The 16,535-nt window shown below is 51.3% G+C and overlaps 1 long non-coding RNA gene and 1 pseudogene across 1 annotated transcript; both read right to left on the reverse strand.

Annotated features, from left to right (window-relative positions):
• Positions 1-1,615: 1,615 nt before the first annotated feature.
• On the reverse strand, positions 1,616-9,328 carry LOC115522092 (annotated as a pseudogene).
• Positions 9,329-14,458: 5,130 nt separating this feature from the next.
• On the reverse strand, positions 14,459-16,268 carry LOC115522221. The gene is made up of 2 exons (XR_003971285.1): positions 16,015-16,268; positions 14,459-14,893 (listed from the first exon to the last, which is right to left on the reverse strand). It is a non-coding gene; the product is annotated as an uncharacterized LOC115522221 (long non-coding RNA).
• Positions 16,269-16,535: the final 267 nt, after the last annotated feature.

The following is a 16,535-nucleotide window of genomic DNA, read 5'->3' on the forward strand; positions in this document are numbered from 1 at the left end:
TGATCTCACAGTTTGTGGGTTCGAGCCCCGCATCAGGCTCTACTCTGAATCCCTGCTTGGGATTCTCTCTCTCTCTCTCTCTGCCTCTCCCCTGTTTGTGCTCTATAAACAAACAAACAAACAAACATACTTATTTTTTAAAAAGTGAGGAAACAGAGCTCAGAGGAATTAATATGCTTTCTTAGTTAATGACTAGGAAAGCTTGGGTTCCAACCCAGGCAGTCTGATTCCAGACCTGACCCTCTTAATCACCGCCAGGGTGATTGCAAGGGGTTTCTACTAAAAGTAGATTAATTCATTGTCATTTCCAAAGGTAGAGGAAGCTGTGCCATGAGGGGTGTGTAAGTTGGTGGCTGTGTGCAAAAAAAAGGATGTAAAGTGTGGCTAAGATGACCATTTTACAGATGAAGATGGGGGGACAAGGGGTAAGAGCTCCATAAAGATGCCAGTCCTGGGAAGATTCTGGGGGCCGGAGTGTGTGTGTGTGTGTGTGTGTGTGTGTGTGTATACATACACCACAGGAAGAATATCCAGAGATTAAGTGAAAGTGAAAGAGAAAACAAAATCCAGTCAAGTGGCAGAGCTGAGTCAGAGGGTCAGAGGCTGCTGAGAATGTAGAGTCCCTCATGCTGACGTTAGAAGTAAAGAGTTGGGGGGCGCCTGGGTGGCTCAGTCGGTTAAGCATCCGACTTCAGCTCAGGTCATGATCTCACGGTCCGTGAGTTCGAGCCCGCGTCAGGCTCTGTGCTGACAGCTCAGAGCCTGGAGCCTGTTTCGGATTCTGTGTCTCCCTCTCTCTCTGACCCTCCCCCATTCATGCTCTGTCTCTCTCTGTCTCAAAAATAAATAAACGTTAAAAAAAAAAAAGAAGTAAAGAGTTGGAAGCAAGACAGAGTCCATCAACCAGCATCTATCAAGAAATGACCCAGGGCGCCTGGGTGGCTCAGTCGGTTAAGCATCCGACTTCAGCTCAGGTCATGATCTCTCAGTTCATGAGTTCGAGCCCCGCGTTGGGCTCTGTGCTGGCAGCTCAGGGCCTGGAGCCTGCTTCAGATTCTGTGTCTCCCTCTCTCTCTGCCCCTCCCCCACTTGTACTCTGTCTCTGTCTCTGTCTCTCTCAAAAATAAATAAAACGTTAAAAAAAAAAGAAATGACCCTGCATGTAACCTGAGCCTTACTTTGCTCTTCTGCAAAATGGACACATACTCCCTCCTTTCAAGGACTACAAGAGAGAAAATGAAGTCTGTGAAAAGCCCAAGGCATCATGGGAAGAGACAAAGAATTAGGAATACAATTTCCCTGAAGGAGATAGTGATCTCACTGGGAGAAGAGTCAGGCCAGGGAAACAATTAAGTGCTAAGCACTCTGACGGAGCCTCCACCTGCCCCGGGGTGGGCCGGGGGGGGGGGGGGGTTGTAGAGAAGATTTTAGGGAAGACACAGGACTGGATACATCCTTCAGGACCTTCTGTCCAGTGAAGAACAATGTATTATCGATCAGCTGTCACACCAGATCATCCCCACGAACACTTATGAGCACCCCCTGTGTGCCACACATCTTCCACTCCTATTAAGTGGAGCTAGTACCACTATGTCACAGCATTACTGTACAAGGGTTAAATGAGATGGTATATGTCGTAGACTGCACAATTTTCCCCAAAGATGTCCATGTCCCAGTCTCCAGAAACTGTGAATACATTGCTTAATATGGCAAAGGGGGCTTTGTCTATGTGATTAAAGATCTGGAGGTAGAAAGATTATCCTGGATTATGGGGGGGGGGGGGCTAATATAATCAAAAGGGTCTTTATAAGAGGGAAGCAGGAGGATCAGGGTCAGAGAGAGAAAAATGGAAGGATGGAAATGGAGATCAGGTATGAGAGAAGATTCTACACTACTATTGGCATCTTTGAAGATGGAGGAAGAAGCCATGAGCGCAATTGGCCTCTAGAAGCAAGAAAAAGCAAAGAAATGGATTCTTCCCTAGAGCTTCCAGAAGGAACACAGGCCTGCCTGCCAGCACCTTGAGTTTAGCCCATTGAAACATACTTCAGGCTTCTGATCTCCAGAACTGTAGGGACATAAATTTGTTATTTTAAGGCACTAAGTTCGCAGCAATTTGTTTCAATGGTAACGTGCAATTAATCCAGTATACGCAAAATGCCGAGCATAGTGCCCGGTACTTAATAAGCTTCCGTAAAGGTGGTTGTGGCAGCAATGTTGGTTCTTACCAGTGTCAAACCTTGGGTGCTAGGTGCTGCCTACAGAGAAAGAAAGAAGCCCCTTAATTCATTCAACAAGCCTTTGTTGAACGCGTGGGGTCTCCGTGGTCTGGAGCCCGGACTCTGAAATCAGACTGCCTGGATTCAACAACACCTCAACCTTTTGCTACTTATGGGATCTCAGGCAAGTTACCGCGCATCTCTTCATCTTTTCTCATGTCTGTGTTACATGGTTGTCATGAGGAGGGATGAGACTGTGCAGGCAAAACTAAGCTTTCTGCTAGGAAGTGGGAACACAGAATGAACAAGACAGGCTCTGCTCTTGGGGAACGCACAGTGCAGGGAGAAAGATGCAGTCACAGACTCCCCAGGGTGGTGTGGCCACCGACACTGGAGAGTCCTGGGTGTGCTCTGTAAGCACAGCAGGAAGACTCAGTCGAAGGGGGAGCTTCCCGAAGAAGTTATTACTGAGCTAAGGCTTTGAAGGATAAGAAAGAATTATCCACGGGGGTGCCTGGGTGGCTCAGTCGGTTAAGCGTCCGACTTCAGCTCAGGTCATGATCTCGCGGTTTGTGGGTTCGAGCCCCGTGTCGGGCTCTGTGCTGACAGCTCGGAGCCTGGAGCCCGCTTTGGATTCTGCGTCTCCCTCTCTCTCTCTGCCCCTCCCCTGCTCATGCTCTGTCTCTCTCTGTCTCAAAAAATAAATAAAAACATTAAAAGACAAAAGAAAGAATTATCCATTAGAAGGAAGATGAGGAGGGCAGAGCTGAGGGCTGCTTAACTGATCAACTACCACCTCTAGTCTCTTAGTGTGGGCTGCCTTATAGCAAAATACCATAGACTGGGTGGTTTATAAGCAACAGAAATGTATTTCTCATGATTCTAGAAGTTGGAAAGTCCAAGATCAAGACTGGTAAATTCTTGATCTACTGCCAGTAGATTCCATGTTGGGTGAGAGCCCTCTTACTGGTTCATAAGCACTGTCTTTGCCCTATAACCTCAACTGGCAGAAGGGACAAAGGAGCTCTCTGGAGTCTCTTTTAAAAGGGCAGTAATCCCATTGTGAGGGCTCCACCCCCACGACCTAATCACCTTCCAAAGGTCCCACCTCCTAACCCCCTCACATTGGGGAAATAGGTTTCAACAAATGAATCTGGGGGGGAGGGGACACAGACACTCAATCTATAGCATCTAGGCTCTTGTCAGAAGGGAGAAGACGCAGACAAGGAAAGGTTTGGGGCAAATGTGCTGACCTACTTCTCCTTAGCTCCCCTCTGACTCTGACCTCCAGCCCTGGGCAGCCAGAAAGGGCAGCACAATGAGAGCACCGACCTCCGGGGAAAGGGGAAGGAGGAAGTAAGGCACACTGTCCAGGGGGTTCACAGGTGGTAAGTCTCTGCCCGCTGTTGTCTCATGGTGTGGCTTTTATGCACGTCATTTCTCTGCTCTGGGACTCTGTTCCCCCTTGTGTAGAATGAAGGAATGAAATGAAGATTTCTCACAGGTGCAAAAGCCCTGTGAGAGCTGCCCCTCGTTCATGGTTAGGTCTGCTCGCCGGCTCCCAGCCCCTGCTAGTATCTGCATCTTCTGTGACTCTTTACGCTTTCTCCAAAGGCCAGAAAATATCTGCAGAAGAGCCATCAGATCCTTCACAGCTGTGGCATCAATGCAGGTGTGCGTGCGTGTGTGTGTGTGTGTGTTGGGGGTGCTTTGGAAACCAGCATATGAGTTCATGAGTGTGCAGCTCTTCTTTGCTGTGAAGTGAATCTCTAAACTGATGGTTATCAGAGGGAAGGCTGAGATCAGTAGCCTGGAAGAAAATAGCTCTTAATTCTTCCCATCCCGTGTCCAGCCTCACCAGCAGCATCTGAGCGTAATTTCTATCTCTATAGAAATTACATTTCTCATTTCTATAACCTCATAAGGGAAAAGAGTTCTGAAAGGGTCGCCTTATCCTTCCCACCACCTCCAGGAAGGACTGTACCATATTGTCCCTCTAGCTGACACCCCGGTGAGATCATTAGAGCTCCTGGACCCAGAAATGCCCGAAGTTAATCTACTTCAGCCTTTGCAGTTATAGGAGCCAGTAAATCTGCCCCCCCCACCTTTGTGCCTAGACCAATTTAAGTTCGATTTCTGTCACTTCCGCCCCAAATCTTCCTGACACAGTCCCCAAAAGAAACTGCACACCTTTTTCTTAGAAAAGTTTCTTGAGAACAAGGTATCACAGCCCTTAGTAACAGCCCAAAGTCTGGAGCCTTTGCAGACAAAGTTGCTGGACACTAATTTTTTTTTCTGCTTTACTGCAGAACTTTATTTTCCTCACGCGATGATGTAGTGCTGGGGCCTAATGCTCTCACATGACGGTAGAACACCAAAATTTATTGTCATCTCTTGAAGAATTGAGAATTGCATACAAAAACCTTACATAAATTAAAAGGAGGAATAAATGTACAGGTGTAAATGCAAACCATTTTTCAACTCAGGGCAAGGAACACCCCACGGCATTCTGGAAGGAAAACATCAGTTAAGAAAGCAAAGTGGAGGGGCGCCTGGGGGGCTCAGTCGGTTAAGCATCTGACTCTTGATCTGGGCTCAGGTCATGATCTCACAGCTTGTGAGATCGAGCCCCGCATTGGGTTTTGTGCTGTCAGACCAGAGCCTGCTTGGGATTCTCTTTCTTTCTCAATCTCTCTTTCTCCGTCCGTGCCCTGCTTGTGTGCTCTCTCTCTCTCTCTCTCAAAATAAATAAATAAACTTTAAAAAAAAAAAAAGAAAGAAAGGAAAGTAGACAGGGGGCACCTGGCTAGCTCAGACAGTGGAGCATATGACACTAGACCTCGGGGTTGTGAGTTCAAGGCCCATATTGGCTGAAAGGATTACTTAAAAATAAAATCTAAAAAAAAAAAAAAAAAAAAAAAAAAAAAAGAGGGGCGTCTGGGTGGCTCAATTGGTTGAATGTCTGACTTCAGCCCAGGTCATGACCTCGTGTTTCGTGAGTTCAAGCTCCACGATGGGCTCTGTGCTGACAGCTCAGAGCCTGGAGCCTGCTTCGGATTCTGTGTCTCCCTCTCTCTGCCCCTCCCCACCCCCTCAAAAATAAATAAACATTAAAAAAAATTTTTTTAAGAAAGAAAGGAAAGTGGGTCCTAAGGCTCAGACTCTCCCAGCCGCATCGGACCAGCAAGACGGAAATGGCAACCAGAAAAGTGGTGGCCCCACCAGGCAGCACCATGTCAGCGAAGAGGTCCTTCCGGATGTCAGTGTCATGACAACTTCGTGATGGAGTTGAAGGAGGTCTCCAGGATTCCCCAGGAGGGAGGGCTGAAAGAGCGCCTCGGGGCAGGGCTGATGGTGATCCCCACCTGTGGGCAGCTCATTGCTTTTCTCCAGGGAGGAGGATGACAGGCTGCTGGCCAGCTCCCGCTCCAAGTCCAAGGTGACATAGCACATCATCTCTGTGACGTCATACATGATTTCCCACTCGGGCACTGTGCTAAAGCTGTAGCCATGCTCCAAGAGGACGTTCATGAGGTAATTCATCATGTCTTGGGCAGCCAGGTCCGGACGCAGGGTGGCCTGGGCAGGTGTGCAGTGTGGGTGACCCCATCTCCAGAGCCCAGGACAGTACCAGTGGTGCAGCCAAAGATCTACAGGGACAGCACGGCCTGGATGGCCACAACCACGGCAGAGGTGTTGACAGTCTCGAACAAGCACGGGCCGGACAAAGGAACAGCCAGTGCAGAGGCCCTACAGTGAATCTGGCCCGTCGGAGAATGGCTAACAGGCCAGCGCGGGGAGTGGAGGGAGTGATAAGAAATGGGCTCAGAGACAGGGCGCCTGGGGGGGCTCAGTCAGTTAAGCAGCTGACTCTTGATTTCGGTTCAGGTCATGATCTCACAGTCATGAGACTGAGACCCACGTCAGGCTCTGCGCTGACAGGGTGGAGCCTGCTTGGGATTCCCTCTCTCTCCCTCTCTCTGTGCCCTTCCCCCACTTGTGTGTTCTCTCTCAAAATACATGGATAGACTTTAGAAGAAGGAGGAGGAGGAGGAGGAGAAGGAGGAGGAAGAGGAGGAGGAGAAAGAAATGGGCTCAGAGAGGTAGTGATGTTTCCACAGTGCACAGCCTTCTGGTTAAGACCTTGGCTAACCTTAGCTCGAGTGAGATGGGGGCCGTCGGAGGGTTTCAGGTCAGAGAGGACGTGCTCTGCCTCACTCTAAGTGTGGCCCTGCCTGTTCCGGGGAGCTGACCCCAAACACCTCCTTTTCTGCTTCTCCTCATCAGGCTGGGACCCTGGGGCTCCTCTTCCAAGCTGCTAAGTTTGAAGCATTCCTACAGGCTCCTGTGTTACCCTAGCGGGGCAAGGGGGTGAGTATCTCCTTCTAGCAGCTTCCCCCCTCTCTGATACCTAGCATTCTCTGTTTGCCTTTTCAGATTCTCAGCGCCTCGTTAACAAGTTTATACATTAAATTCTCTCTGTTAAAATAACTGGGTGTGGTTCCTGGTCTCCGACCAGCCCTTAGCAGTAGGCTCAGCAGCGAGGCTTCCCCGGGAACAAGGCCTGGTCTCCAGCCTCAAGGACACCCCCGTAAGGCGGTAGGAAGGAAAGTGCCGCCCTCACGTTCCCAGAGATGCCATTACAAATTACCACCCGGGGGGCGCCTGGGTGGCTCAGTCGGTTGAGCGTCTGACTTTGGCTCAGGTCATGATCCTGTGGTTCATGAGTTCGAGCCCCACAGTGGGCTCCGTGCTGACAGCTGCTTGGGATTCTCTGTCTCTCCCTCTCTCCTGCCCCTCACCCCCCTCAAAAATAAACACTTTTTAAAAATTACCACAAACTAACCAGCTTAAAACATCAGGAGTTTTCTCAGCGTTCTGGAGGCGGGAGGTCCAGAATCAAAGTGTTGGCTAGGCCACGCTCCCTCAGAAGGTTCTAGAGGAGGATCCTCCCAGGATGCTTCCAGCTCCAGGTGCTCTTTCGCTTATAAATGTATCTCTGCCTCTGTCTTCGCGTCACCTTGTCCCCTCTGTGTCTGTCTGTGTCTCAAACCCTCTCTCTTTTTCCAAATGTTTTTTTTTTTTTTAAGTTTTTATTTTTTTTTATTTTTTTTTCCAACGTTTATTTATTTTTGGGACAGAGAGAGACAGAGCATGAACGGGGGAGGGACAGAGAGAGAGGGAGACACAGAATCGGAAACAGGCTCCAGGCTCCGAGCCATCAGCCCAGAGCCCGACGCGGGGCTCGAACTCCCGGACCGCGAGATCGTGACCTGGCTGAAGTCGGACGCTTAACCGACTGCGCCACCCAGGCGCCCCTTTAAGTTTTTATTTATTTGCTTATTTTTGTTTTTGAGAGAGAAAGAGAGACAGTACGAGCAGGGCAAGGGCAGAGAGCGGGGTGGGGGCCGGGGGGACAGAGGATCCAAAGTGAGCTCTGCACTGACAGCAGAGAGCCCCACGCGCGGCTCAAACTCAAGAACCGTGAGATCATGACCTGAGTCAAAGGCAGACAGCTCACCGACTGAGCCACCCAGGCACTCCTGTGCATTTATTTTTGAGACAGAGAGAGGCAGAGAGACAAAGAATCCCAAGCAGGCCCTGTGCCGTCAGCATAGAGCCTGACACAGGGCTCGAACTCACAAACCATGAGATCGTGACCTGAGCCAAAATCAAGAGTCGGACCCTTAACCGACTGAGACACGCAGGTGCCCCACTCTTTCTTTTATAAGGATAACCTGTCATTGGACATCGGGCCCACCTCGTATCTGGGATGACTTCATCTCAAGATCTTTAATTTCATTGCATCTCCAGAGGCCCTCTTTCCAAGCAAGTTTACATTCTCAGGGGTCAGGACGTGGACAGATCTTTTGGGAGACCGCCATTCTCCGTAACGCAACCCCCCAACCCCACCGCCAAATGTCGGTCTTACTGTCCCACGTTCTCTGCTCACCTAACGCCCTGGCCTGCCTCCCGAGTCCCTCATGGTGTGCCCCAACTCACTTTCCACTTCTCCTCTGGGCACAGTCTTTATACCTACATGCCCTGAACCGACGGACCGGCAGTCCTTGAGACCCTAGGCCCTTCACACTGTGGCTGCTTCCTCCATCTGGAAAGCTCTGCTCAGCTTGGCATCATGTTTTCTATGATGCTGGGATGCTGGCTTTGATCCCGCCAACCATACCCTCCCCCTACCGTCCCCCTCACGAATGGCTTGGAGCAGAGTGTTCACCCGAGACCCAGATCATGAATGACTGTCCCAGAAGACGCTAGAAGTTGTATTTCTTCCTTCCCCTGTGCCTCCCAGAGAATCTGGTGCGGACCTCCATTGACAGGCTCCTGATACTATAGCGGAATTATTCAGCGGCTGTCTGTTTTCCCTGCCGGGGTGGGAGCTGCATAGGGCACGGGTCAGACTTACCCATTTTGTATCTGGAATGGCTGGCACAGGTCTGGACACATGGAAGAGGCCTCCTTAGACACGTGTTAACCCAGAGATACGCAAATATGTCTGTTTGTGGGGCACCCTGGTGGCTCAGTAAGTTAAGCATCAGACTCTTGTTTTATGCTCGGGTCATGATCTCGCAGATCGTGGGTTCGAGCCCCGCGTCCGGCTCCGTGCTGCCAGCTCAGAGCCTGGAGCCTGCTTCGGATTCTGTCTCTCCCTCTCTCTCTTCTCCTTCCCTGCTCGTGCTATCTCTCTCTCTCTCTCTCTCTCTCTCTCTCTCAAAAATAAATATTTAAAAAAAAGAAAGCGCGTAATTCAATAGCTTCTAGTATACTCGCAGATAGATGCAGTCATCATAGGCAATTCTAGAGTATTTTCGTCCCCTCAGAAAAAAAACACCTCCATGCCCTTCAGCCATTATCCCCTCCCCCCTGACGCCAGCCCCAGGCAACCACTAATCTTCCTGTCTCCATAGATTTACCTACTCTGGATTTTTCATATAAATTGAGATCATAAATGTGTAACCTCTTGTGTCTGGCTTTTTTCACACGGCGTAATGTTTTCAAGGCTCATCTATGCTGCAGCCTGTATGAGAACTTCGCTCCTCCTTATGGCCAAACAATATTCCATTGTGTGGACGTCTCACGTTGTGCTTCTCCATTCTTCCGCCTTTGCAGTTACTTCCGCTGTTAGGCTATCGTCAACAATACCACCGTGAACATTCACGCACAAGTTTTCGTGAGGCCGTACTTTTTCACCTCTCTTGTGTATATACCTAGGAGCGGAATGGATGGGCCATCCAGTAACTCTGCTCGATCATTTGAGGCATTTGTACATACAATTATCTATAACATTCCTATACATAAGTTTTCATATAGTTCTCAATATAGCTAAAGAGCTGTCATATTTATTCTTTTAAATTTTTTTTCAATGTTTATTTTTGACACAGAGACAGAGCATGAACCGGGGAGGGTCAGAGAGAGGGAGACACAGAATCTGAAGCAGGCTCCAGGCTCCGAGCTGTCAGCACAGAGCCCGACGCGGGGCTCGAACTCACGGACCGTGAGATCATGACCTGAGCCGAAGTTGGATGCTTAACCGACTGAGCCACCCAGGCGCCCTCATACTTATCCTTTTAAATGGTCGTTTTATAATCCACTGAATTTTGTATTCGTAATGTCATTATTTTCTAATTTGATAGGTAGTGCCTAGACTTCTTTTTCGTTAGTTTAAATGATGCCGCTATAAAAACCTTTACATATGTAGGCCTTTTGTCCTTTTCGGTGTGGGTTCCTCATCCTCCAACATGTAGACATTCGGGGCCAGATCCTTCCTGGTCGGGGTCAGGGGCGGGGGGGCGGGGGCTGTTCTGTGTACCGTAGGATTCTTAGCAGCAACCACGGTGTCCACTCCCCACACGCCAGTGGTGTCCCTCTCACGCAAATAATGAAGACCAAAGGTGTGTCCAGACATTACCAAATGTCCTCTGGGGGAGCAAAATCCCACCTGGTTGAGAACCACTTCTTTATTTTACTAGGCTACGTGCCCAAGAAAGAGTTACCGAATTGAAAGCACGAGCATTTTCAGGACTCTCCATGCTGATGAGGGGCTGGCCCCCCAACAGGACCGTAGCAGCTGACAATCTTTGTCACAAGGGCCAAGAGAGCGGAGTCAGGGACCCTCGTGAAAGTGGTGGGGGTGTCTGCGAAAGAGGAGACCTTACACGCGGGGAGAGAATGGCTCCCTACTGCTGCGCGCACACCTACAGGGGGCGCCATTCACACGGCAGTCCCTGGGAAGGGCTGCGCGGGGCACATCTCCGAGCAGATGTTGCTCACTTCCAGGGCGATGTGAACACAGCAGCCTCTAACTCCGGGGGGGGGGGGGGGGTCACTCTGAAGAACAAGCACATCGTGGCTTAGATCCTGCAGGCTCTGGAAATGGAGAAGGGCAGGGAGGGAGGGAAGGAGTGGAAAACAGAAACGGACACAGGAGAGGGAGAGGGAGCCGGCCAAGCCCGGAGGGTCACATTCATGAATGGCTTGGAGTGGGGTGGGGCGGGGGGGGGGGGGCCACGTGAGGCCAAGATCATGAATGGCCGTCCCGGAACTTCCACATGAGAGCTATTTGAGGAGAGAACACTCTGTGCCTGGGGAGGGTCACGCAGGAGCAGGGCCACGTGCTGGGGAAAGAGCTCTGTGACACTCCCACTGCCGGAACAGGGCACCCAAGGCCTTCTGGTTGGCTCTTCTCCCTCAACACTACTCCCCAGAGAAGGGGGCAGTCCCCAGGCGCCTCAGAGTTCCAGGCCCTCCGAAGCTAGCTGCATCCTCCGGGACATGTTTGGGGACCTGTCCTCGTGGTCAGAGCCACGTTCCCTCATTTAAAAGGGAATGATGTGAGGGGCTGGGAAAGTAGGTCGGGGGTGATAGGAAGATCAGACAGGGGCCATTGTGCTGGGTTGAACTGTGTCCCTTAAAATTCATGTTCTCCCAGAACCTCAGAACATGACTTTATTTGGAAATAGGATCCTTGCAGTTGTCATTAGTTAAGACGAGATCATACTGGAATAGGGTGGGTCCTAAGTCCAATATGACTGGTCTCCTTATAAGAAGAGACGAGACACAGATACAGACAGACAGGGAGGGAGGGAGGGAGCAGTGTTAAAAACAGAGGCAGAGTTAGGAGTTAGGAGCCATGTGTCTACAAGCCAAGGATTTCCAACAACCACCAGAAGCTGGAAGAGGCAAGGAGAGATCCACCCCTAGAACCTTCAGAGACAGCACAGCCTTGCCGACACCTTCATCTCAGACTTCCGGCTTCCAGAACTGGGAGAGAATAAATTTCTGCGGCTTGAAGACATCCAGTTTGTGGTGCTGTGCTGTGGTCACCACAAGAAGGAACACAAGCATCTTGGATTTAAAAAGCGTCTTTGGGGGCGCCTGGGTGGCGCAGTCGGTTAAGCGTCCGACTTCAGCCAGGTCATGATCTCGCGGTCCGTGAGTTCGAGCCCCGCATCAGGCTCTGGGCTGATGGCTCGGAGCCTGGAGCCTGTTTCCGATTCTGTGTCTCCCTCTCTCTCTGCCCCTCCCCCGTTCATGCTCTGTCTCTCTCTGTCCCAAAAATAAAATAAAAAAAAATAATAATAAAAAAAATAAAAAGCGTCTTTGGCCTGGGCTCCTGGGTCCTTAGGTTTTTGCCGTAGGTCTCTGGGGGGCTTAGCCTTTGATAGGACAAGGTAGGGTCTGGGTTCCGGGAGTCAGCCTGCCTGAGATTTGGAGTTTAGTCCCGCCTCTTCCCTCTGTGGCAGATGGCCACAAGATCTCCCACGGGACATGCTCTTCCTACAACGGGATCTGTAACTCTCCTTCCCTCCGAAAGAGGGTCCACCACGTTCCCTCCTCTGGAACCTGGGCAGGCTCATGGTTATGGCAGAAGTCACACCGACCTCTCAGGCTAAGTCTTGGAAAGTGAAGCAGCTTTTGCTTTGCTCAGCAGATCGCTTGTGCTGGAGGCCAGAGTCAGCATGTGAGGAGTCCCACTGCCTTGAGGCCGCCATGCCATGAGGAAGCCCAGAGCAGCCCACCTGGAGAAGCCCTGAAGCCCCACGAAGAGAGAGAAACGCCAGGCCAGCCCCACCTGCCCCAGCTCCAGCCACTGCCTGTCTGCGGTAGCATCCAAGACCCTGAGTCAGAAACCACACAAGCCCTTCCCAAACTCTCGGCCCACAGAAACCCTAAGACAGAATAAAATGAGTGCTGTCATTTTAAGCCACTGAATTCTGGGGTGATTTACTACACAGCGATTGATAACCAAGTGCTAACTGTGTATCTTGGGCAAACCACTTTAGCCTCCCTTTGCCCGTCTATATTAGCAGCACCTACCTCAGGGGGTGATTGAAAGATTAAATGAAATAATATATGTAGGGGCACCCAGGTGGCTCAGTCGGTTAAGCATCTGACTTCGGCTCAGGTCATGATCTCACAGTTCATGTGTTCGAGCCCCACATCGGGCTCTGTGGGAAGGAGTGGGGTGGGGGGGGACAGGAGATCCAAAGTGGGCTCCGTGCTGACAGGAGCAAGCCCGATGCAGGGCTTGAACTCATGAACCATGAGATCATGACCGGAGCTGAAGTCAGACACTCAACTGACTGAACCACCCAGGTGCCCCCTCTTTTTTTTTTTTTTTAATGTTTATTCATTTATTTTGAAAGACAGAGAGAGAGAGTGCCCATGCACATGAGCAAGGAAGGGGCAGAGAGGGACAGAGAATCCCAAGCAGACTCCTAGCTGTCAGCACAGAGCCCGACACAGGGCTCTAGCTCACAAACCATGAGATCATGACCTGAGCCATGATCAAGAGTTGGATGCTTAACTGACTGAGCCACCCAGGTGCCCCCTATTTTCTTAAGTCATTAAGTTTGGGCTACTTTGTTACACAGCAACAGCTAACTAATACAGGTAATACTATAATACAGGTAGATATTATCATCTCTGTTCTATAGATGAGGAAATTAAGGAAATAATTCATCCCTTCGGCAACTGTTTATTGAGTGTCTACTCTATGCGACACTGCCTTAACACTGGGGCCAAACAGGAACCAAAGAATATAGGACTCCCTTCCTCACAGAGCAGGAGACCTGAACCTGCTAAGTCATTTGGTCTCGACCCACAGCAAAGTGACACAACCGAGGTTCAGCTTTTATCCATCTCGCTCTAATTGTGTGACCCCAACACCCAGAGACTCCCCCCCTCCACATACAAAGTGATTCCTGGGAGGCTGACGTGCTCACCTCCCACTGCCCACACCCAAACTGGAGGCCAGAGAGACAACTCCCCATGGAAGTGTGGATCCTTCCAGGGGTACAACCTGTGAACAGGACAGGAAGTCCTGCCCCCCTCCACTGCTCTGTTGCGGGGGGTCGGGGGGCTGTCAGGCACTTGCCCCCTGAGAGGAAACTCTGATGAGGGAGGAAAGTGACAAGAATGTCCCCAGGTGGGGACACTTAGGGATAAAGCCGACCGACAGCTTTTCCGTTCTTCAGCAACCACTGTGGTCATCTCAAGAGGATCGTTTTGGTTGCATGATGCCAAGCAGCTCTTGGCCAGAACTCCAAACCTGCTAAAGGTCATTTAGCATTCATGGTCATTGACAGATGACTCCTGCTCTTGGGGACCCACCAGTCTGTTCTGCTCTTTCCAACTCCAAGGCGAGGGCCATAGACGCGAGTCTTTCCTTCTAGAACCACACGGCCGCCTCGTCGCCTCAGGTCCCAGCTGCACAGAGGTGCCCACTTGTGCCCTGAGAATGGAGCCCATGCCACCAGGACAGCTCAGCTGCTCTTGCCTCAAAAATAAACAAATGAATGAATGGGGAGCTCTAAAATCACCCATTTCCAACCCCTCAATTTAAATAGAAAGAGAATCGGAGACCCAGAGAGGTAAAGCCATCGTTCCAAGTTACGGGATCAGCTTCTTACCTTCCTCCCTCCTTTCCTCCCTCCAACCCTTCCTCCCTTCCTCCTTCCCTTCTTCCCTGCTTTCTTTCTCCTCCTTTCCTCTCTCCCTCCCTCCTTCCCTTCCCTCCTTCCCTTCCTTCCTTCTTTTCTTTCCTTCCTTCCTTTCTTCTTCCCTGTGCTCACACATACACCAGGAGCCCTCTAAGGGGCCCTGGGAGACAAGCTAATGTTCACTGAGCACATAGCGGGGGTCATGAACGGTTCTACACGCTGAAGGTAATCATGTCATTTACAGTGAGGAAGAAATGAGCAGAGCCGGGGGCCGAGCAGCACTCCATAAATGCTCACTCGTATTTTTATTATGCTGGGGTGCAGAAGGGCCAGGTGCCTTGCCCAATGCCCCTGGTGGGTGAATTGTGCCCACAGTGTCCGCTGCCCCCACCACTCAGTCCCCAGGGGCCTCTGGGGAAGGCTCAGGGAATGTTCCAAGGCTCCGGAAGACAGGTTTCCCCTTCAGGACTCAGGTGCTCAGAACGGGGTTTCTCTCCATTGCTTTTATTCAACATCTTTGCGTTGAGCACCTACTGTGTGCCAGGCACAGGGGCCGACTAAGGAAGTTCTCTCCACAGAGCTGACATTGGAGCCAAGACCCGAAGAATGAGAAGAAGCCAAGATTCCAGGGAAGAGTGATCCAGGCAGCAGGAAAAGAGGCCAGGCCTTGAGGAGGGAAGGGGTGCTGTGTTTGAGGAACAGCAGAAAGCCAGCAGGCTGGAGGAGCAAGGGTGAGAAAGACTAATTAAAGGCCTTGAAAAGATGTCCACAGACTAATCCCTGCAACCTGTGAGTGTCACCCTACCTGGCCACCAGAGGACTTTCCAGATGTGACTAAATTAAGGGTGTTGAGGTAGGGAGATTAGCTTGGATCATCCAAGTGGGCCCAAAACGCAGTCACAGGTACCCTTGTAAGAGGGAGGCGGAGGGGGACTTGGCCCAGGCGGAATGGAAGAAGGCCGCGTGACCTCCCAGGCAGAGGCCAGAGCGATGCGCCATGAGCCAAGGGACAGCAGCCACCAGGAGCTGGAAGATGTAGGGAATGGACTGTCCCCAGGGCCTCCCGAGGGAGTGTGACCCTCCCACACCTTGACTTTAGCCCGGTGATACAGATTTTGGACTTCTGGCTTCCAGAACCATGAGCGTTGCGTCGTTCTGAGCCAGCACGGTTCTTGGTTCCTGTAGCTTCCGGACAGTAAGAGTGAAGGCAGGGAGGACAACCGCAGGGGCAGCGGAAGTGGGAAGGAGCCGGGATTCTGGTCCTCATGCGGTTCCCTGCCCTTTCCCCCTTCTCCTGCTCCCCTCCTCCTTTCCCTGCCAGTGCATCCGGCACCCCCACCCCTTTTATTTTTTTCAGTTTACTTATGTATTTATTTTGAAAGAGAGAGAGAGCAGGAGTGGGGGTGGGGCAGAGAGAGAGGGAGAGAGAATCCCAAGCAGGCTCCACACTGTCAGCACAGAGCCCGACACAGGGCTCAATCTCACAAACTGTGAGATCATGACCTGAGCCTAAACCAAGAGTGGGACACTTAACTGACTGAGCCACCCAGGTGCTCCAACACCCCACTCCTTTTAAAATAACTTGTAGGGGCACCTGGGTGGCTCAGTGGGTCGGGCTTTGGACCTCGGCTCAGGTCATGATCTCCCCATTAGTTGAGTTTGAGCCCCCCCTCGGGCTGTGTGCTGTCAGTGCAAGGCCTGCTTCGTATCCTCCGTCCCCCCCCCACCACCACCCTGCCCTGCCCCCTCCTGCTCTCTCTCTCTCAACAATAAACAAACATTAAAAAAAACCTTTTTTAATCGATAAAAATCTAGCAAAATATAATACAATAAAATACCTCGCAGCCAGCAGGCATCAGCTTTGAAACTGCAAACACATGCTTAAATCTTCGAAGGCAAGCAGTGGGAGGGTGGGGGGAGGGGGGAAGCAAGATTCATCTCTGTCTCTCTTCTCACCGCCATTCTTGCAAATGTCCCTGCAAAGCGCGCCTCCGCCCTGTGCTGGGAACCGGAGGCCAGAGACCCGGAGCCCAAGCTGTGCCCCACCAGCCCCTGGCTGTCAGCACCCTTGGCCCGCAGGATTGCTGCAACTCTGTCACTCTAACAGCTTGATAAAGCCCCGCGACCTGCTCGTCTGGAGCCCGGGCCTCTACGCCTGATAAGGTGGGCCTGTCAGCGGGCTTGTCCACACCTGCTCCTGGCCCAGCCTCCCTGGGCCCACCCCTGCTCTGGGCTTCCTGCTGCCTGTTTACAGTCAAGCCCCGGCCACCGTGCCTAGGCCGGGCCACAGTCACCTTGAGGTGACCCCCGAGAACCAGGCTTGTGTAGCAGGATCAGGAAGAACAGTTCATTCAGGATA

The sequence above is a fragment of the Lynx canadensis genome, chromosome C1 (assembly GCF_007474595.2).
Source record: "Lynx canadensis isolate LIC74 chromosome C1, mLynCan4.pri.v2, whole genome shotgun sequence".
Classification (NCBI taxonomy): Eukaryota; Metazoa; Chordata; class Mammalia; order Carnivora; family Felidae; genus Lynx; species Lynx canadensis.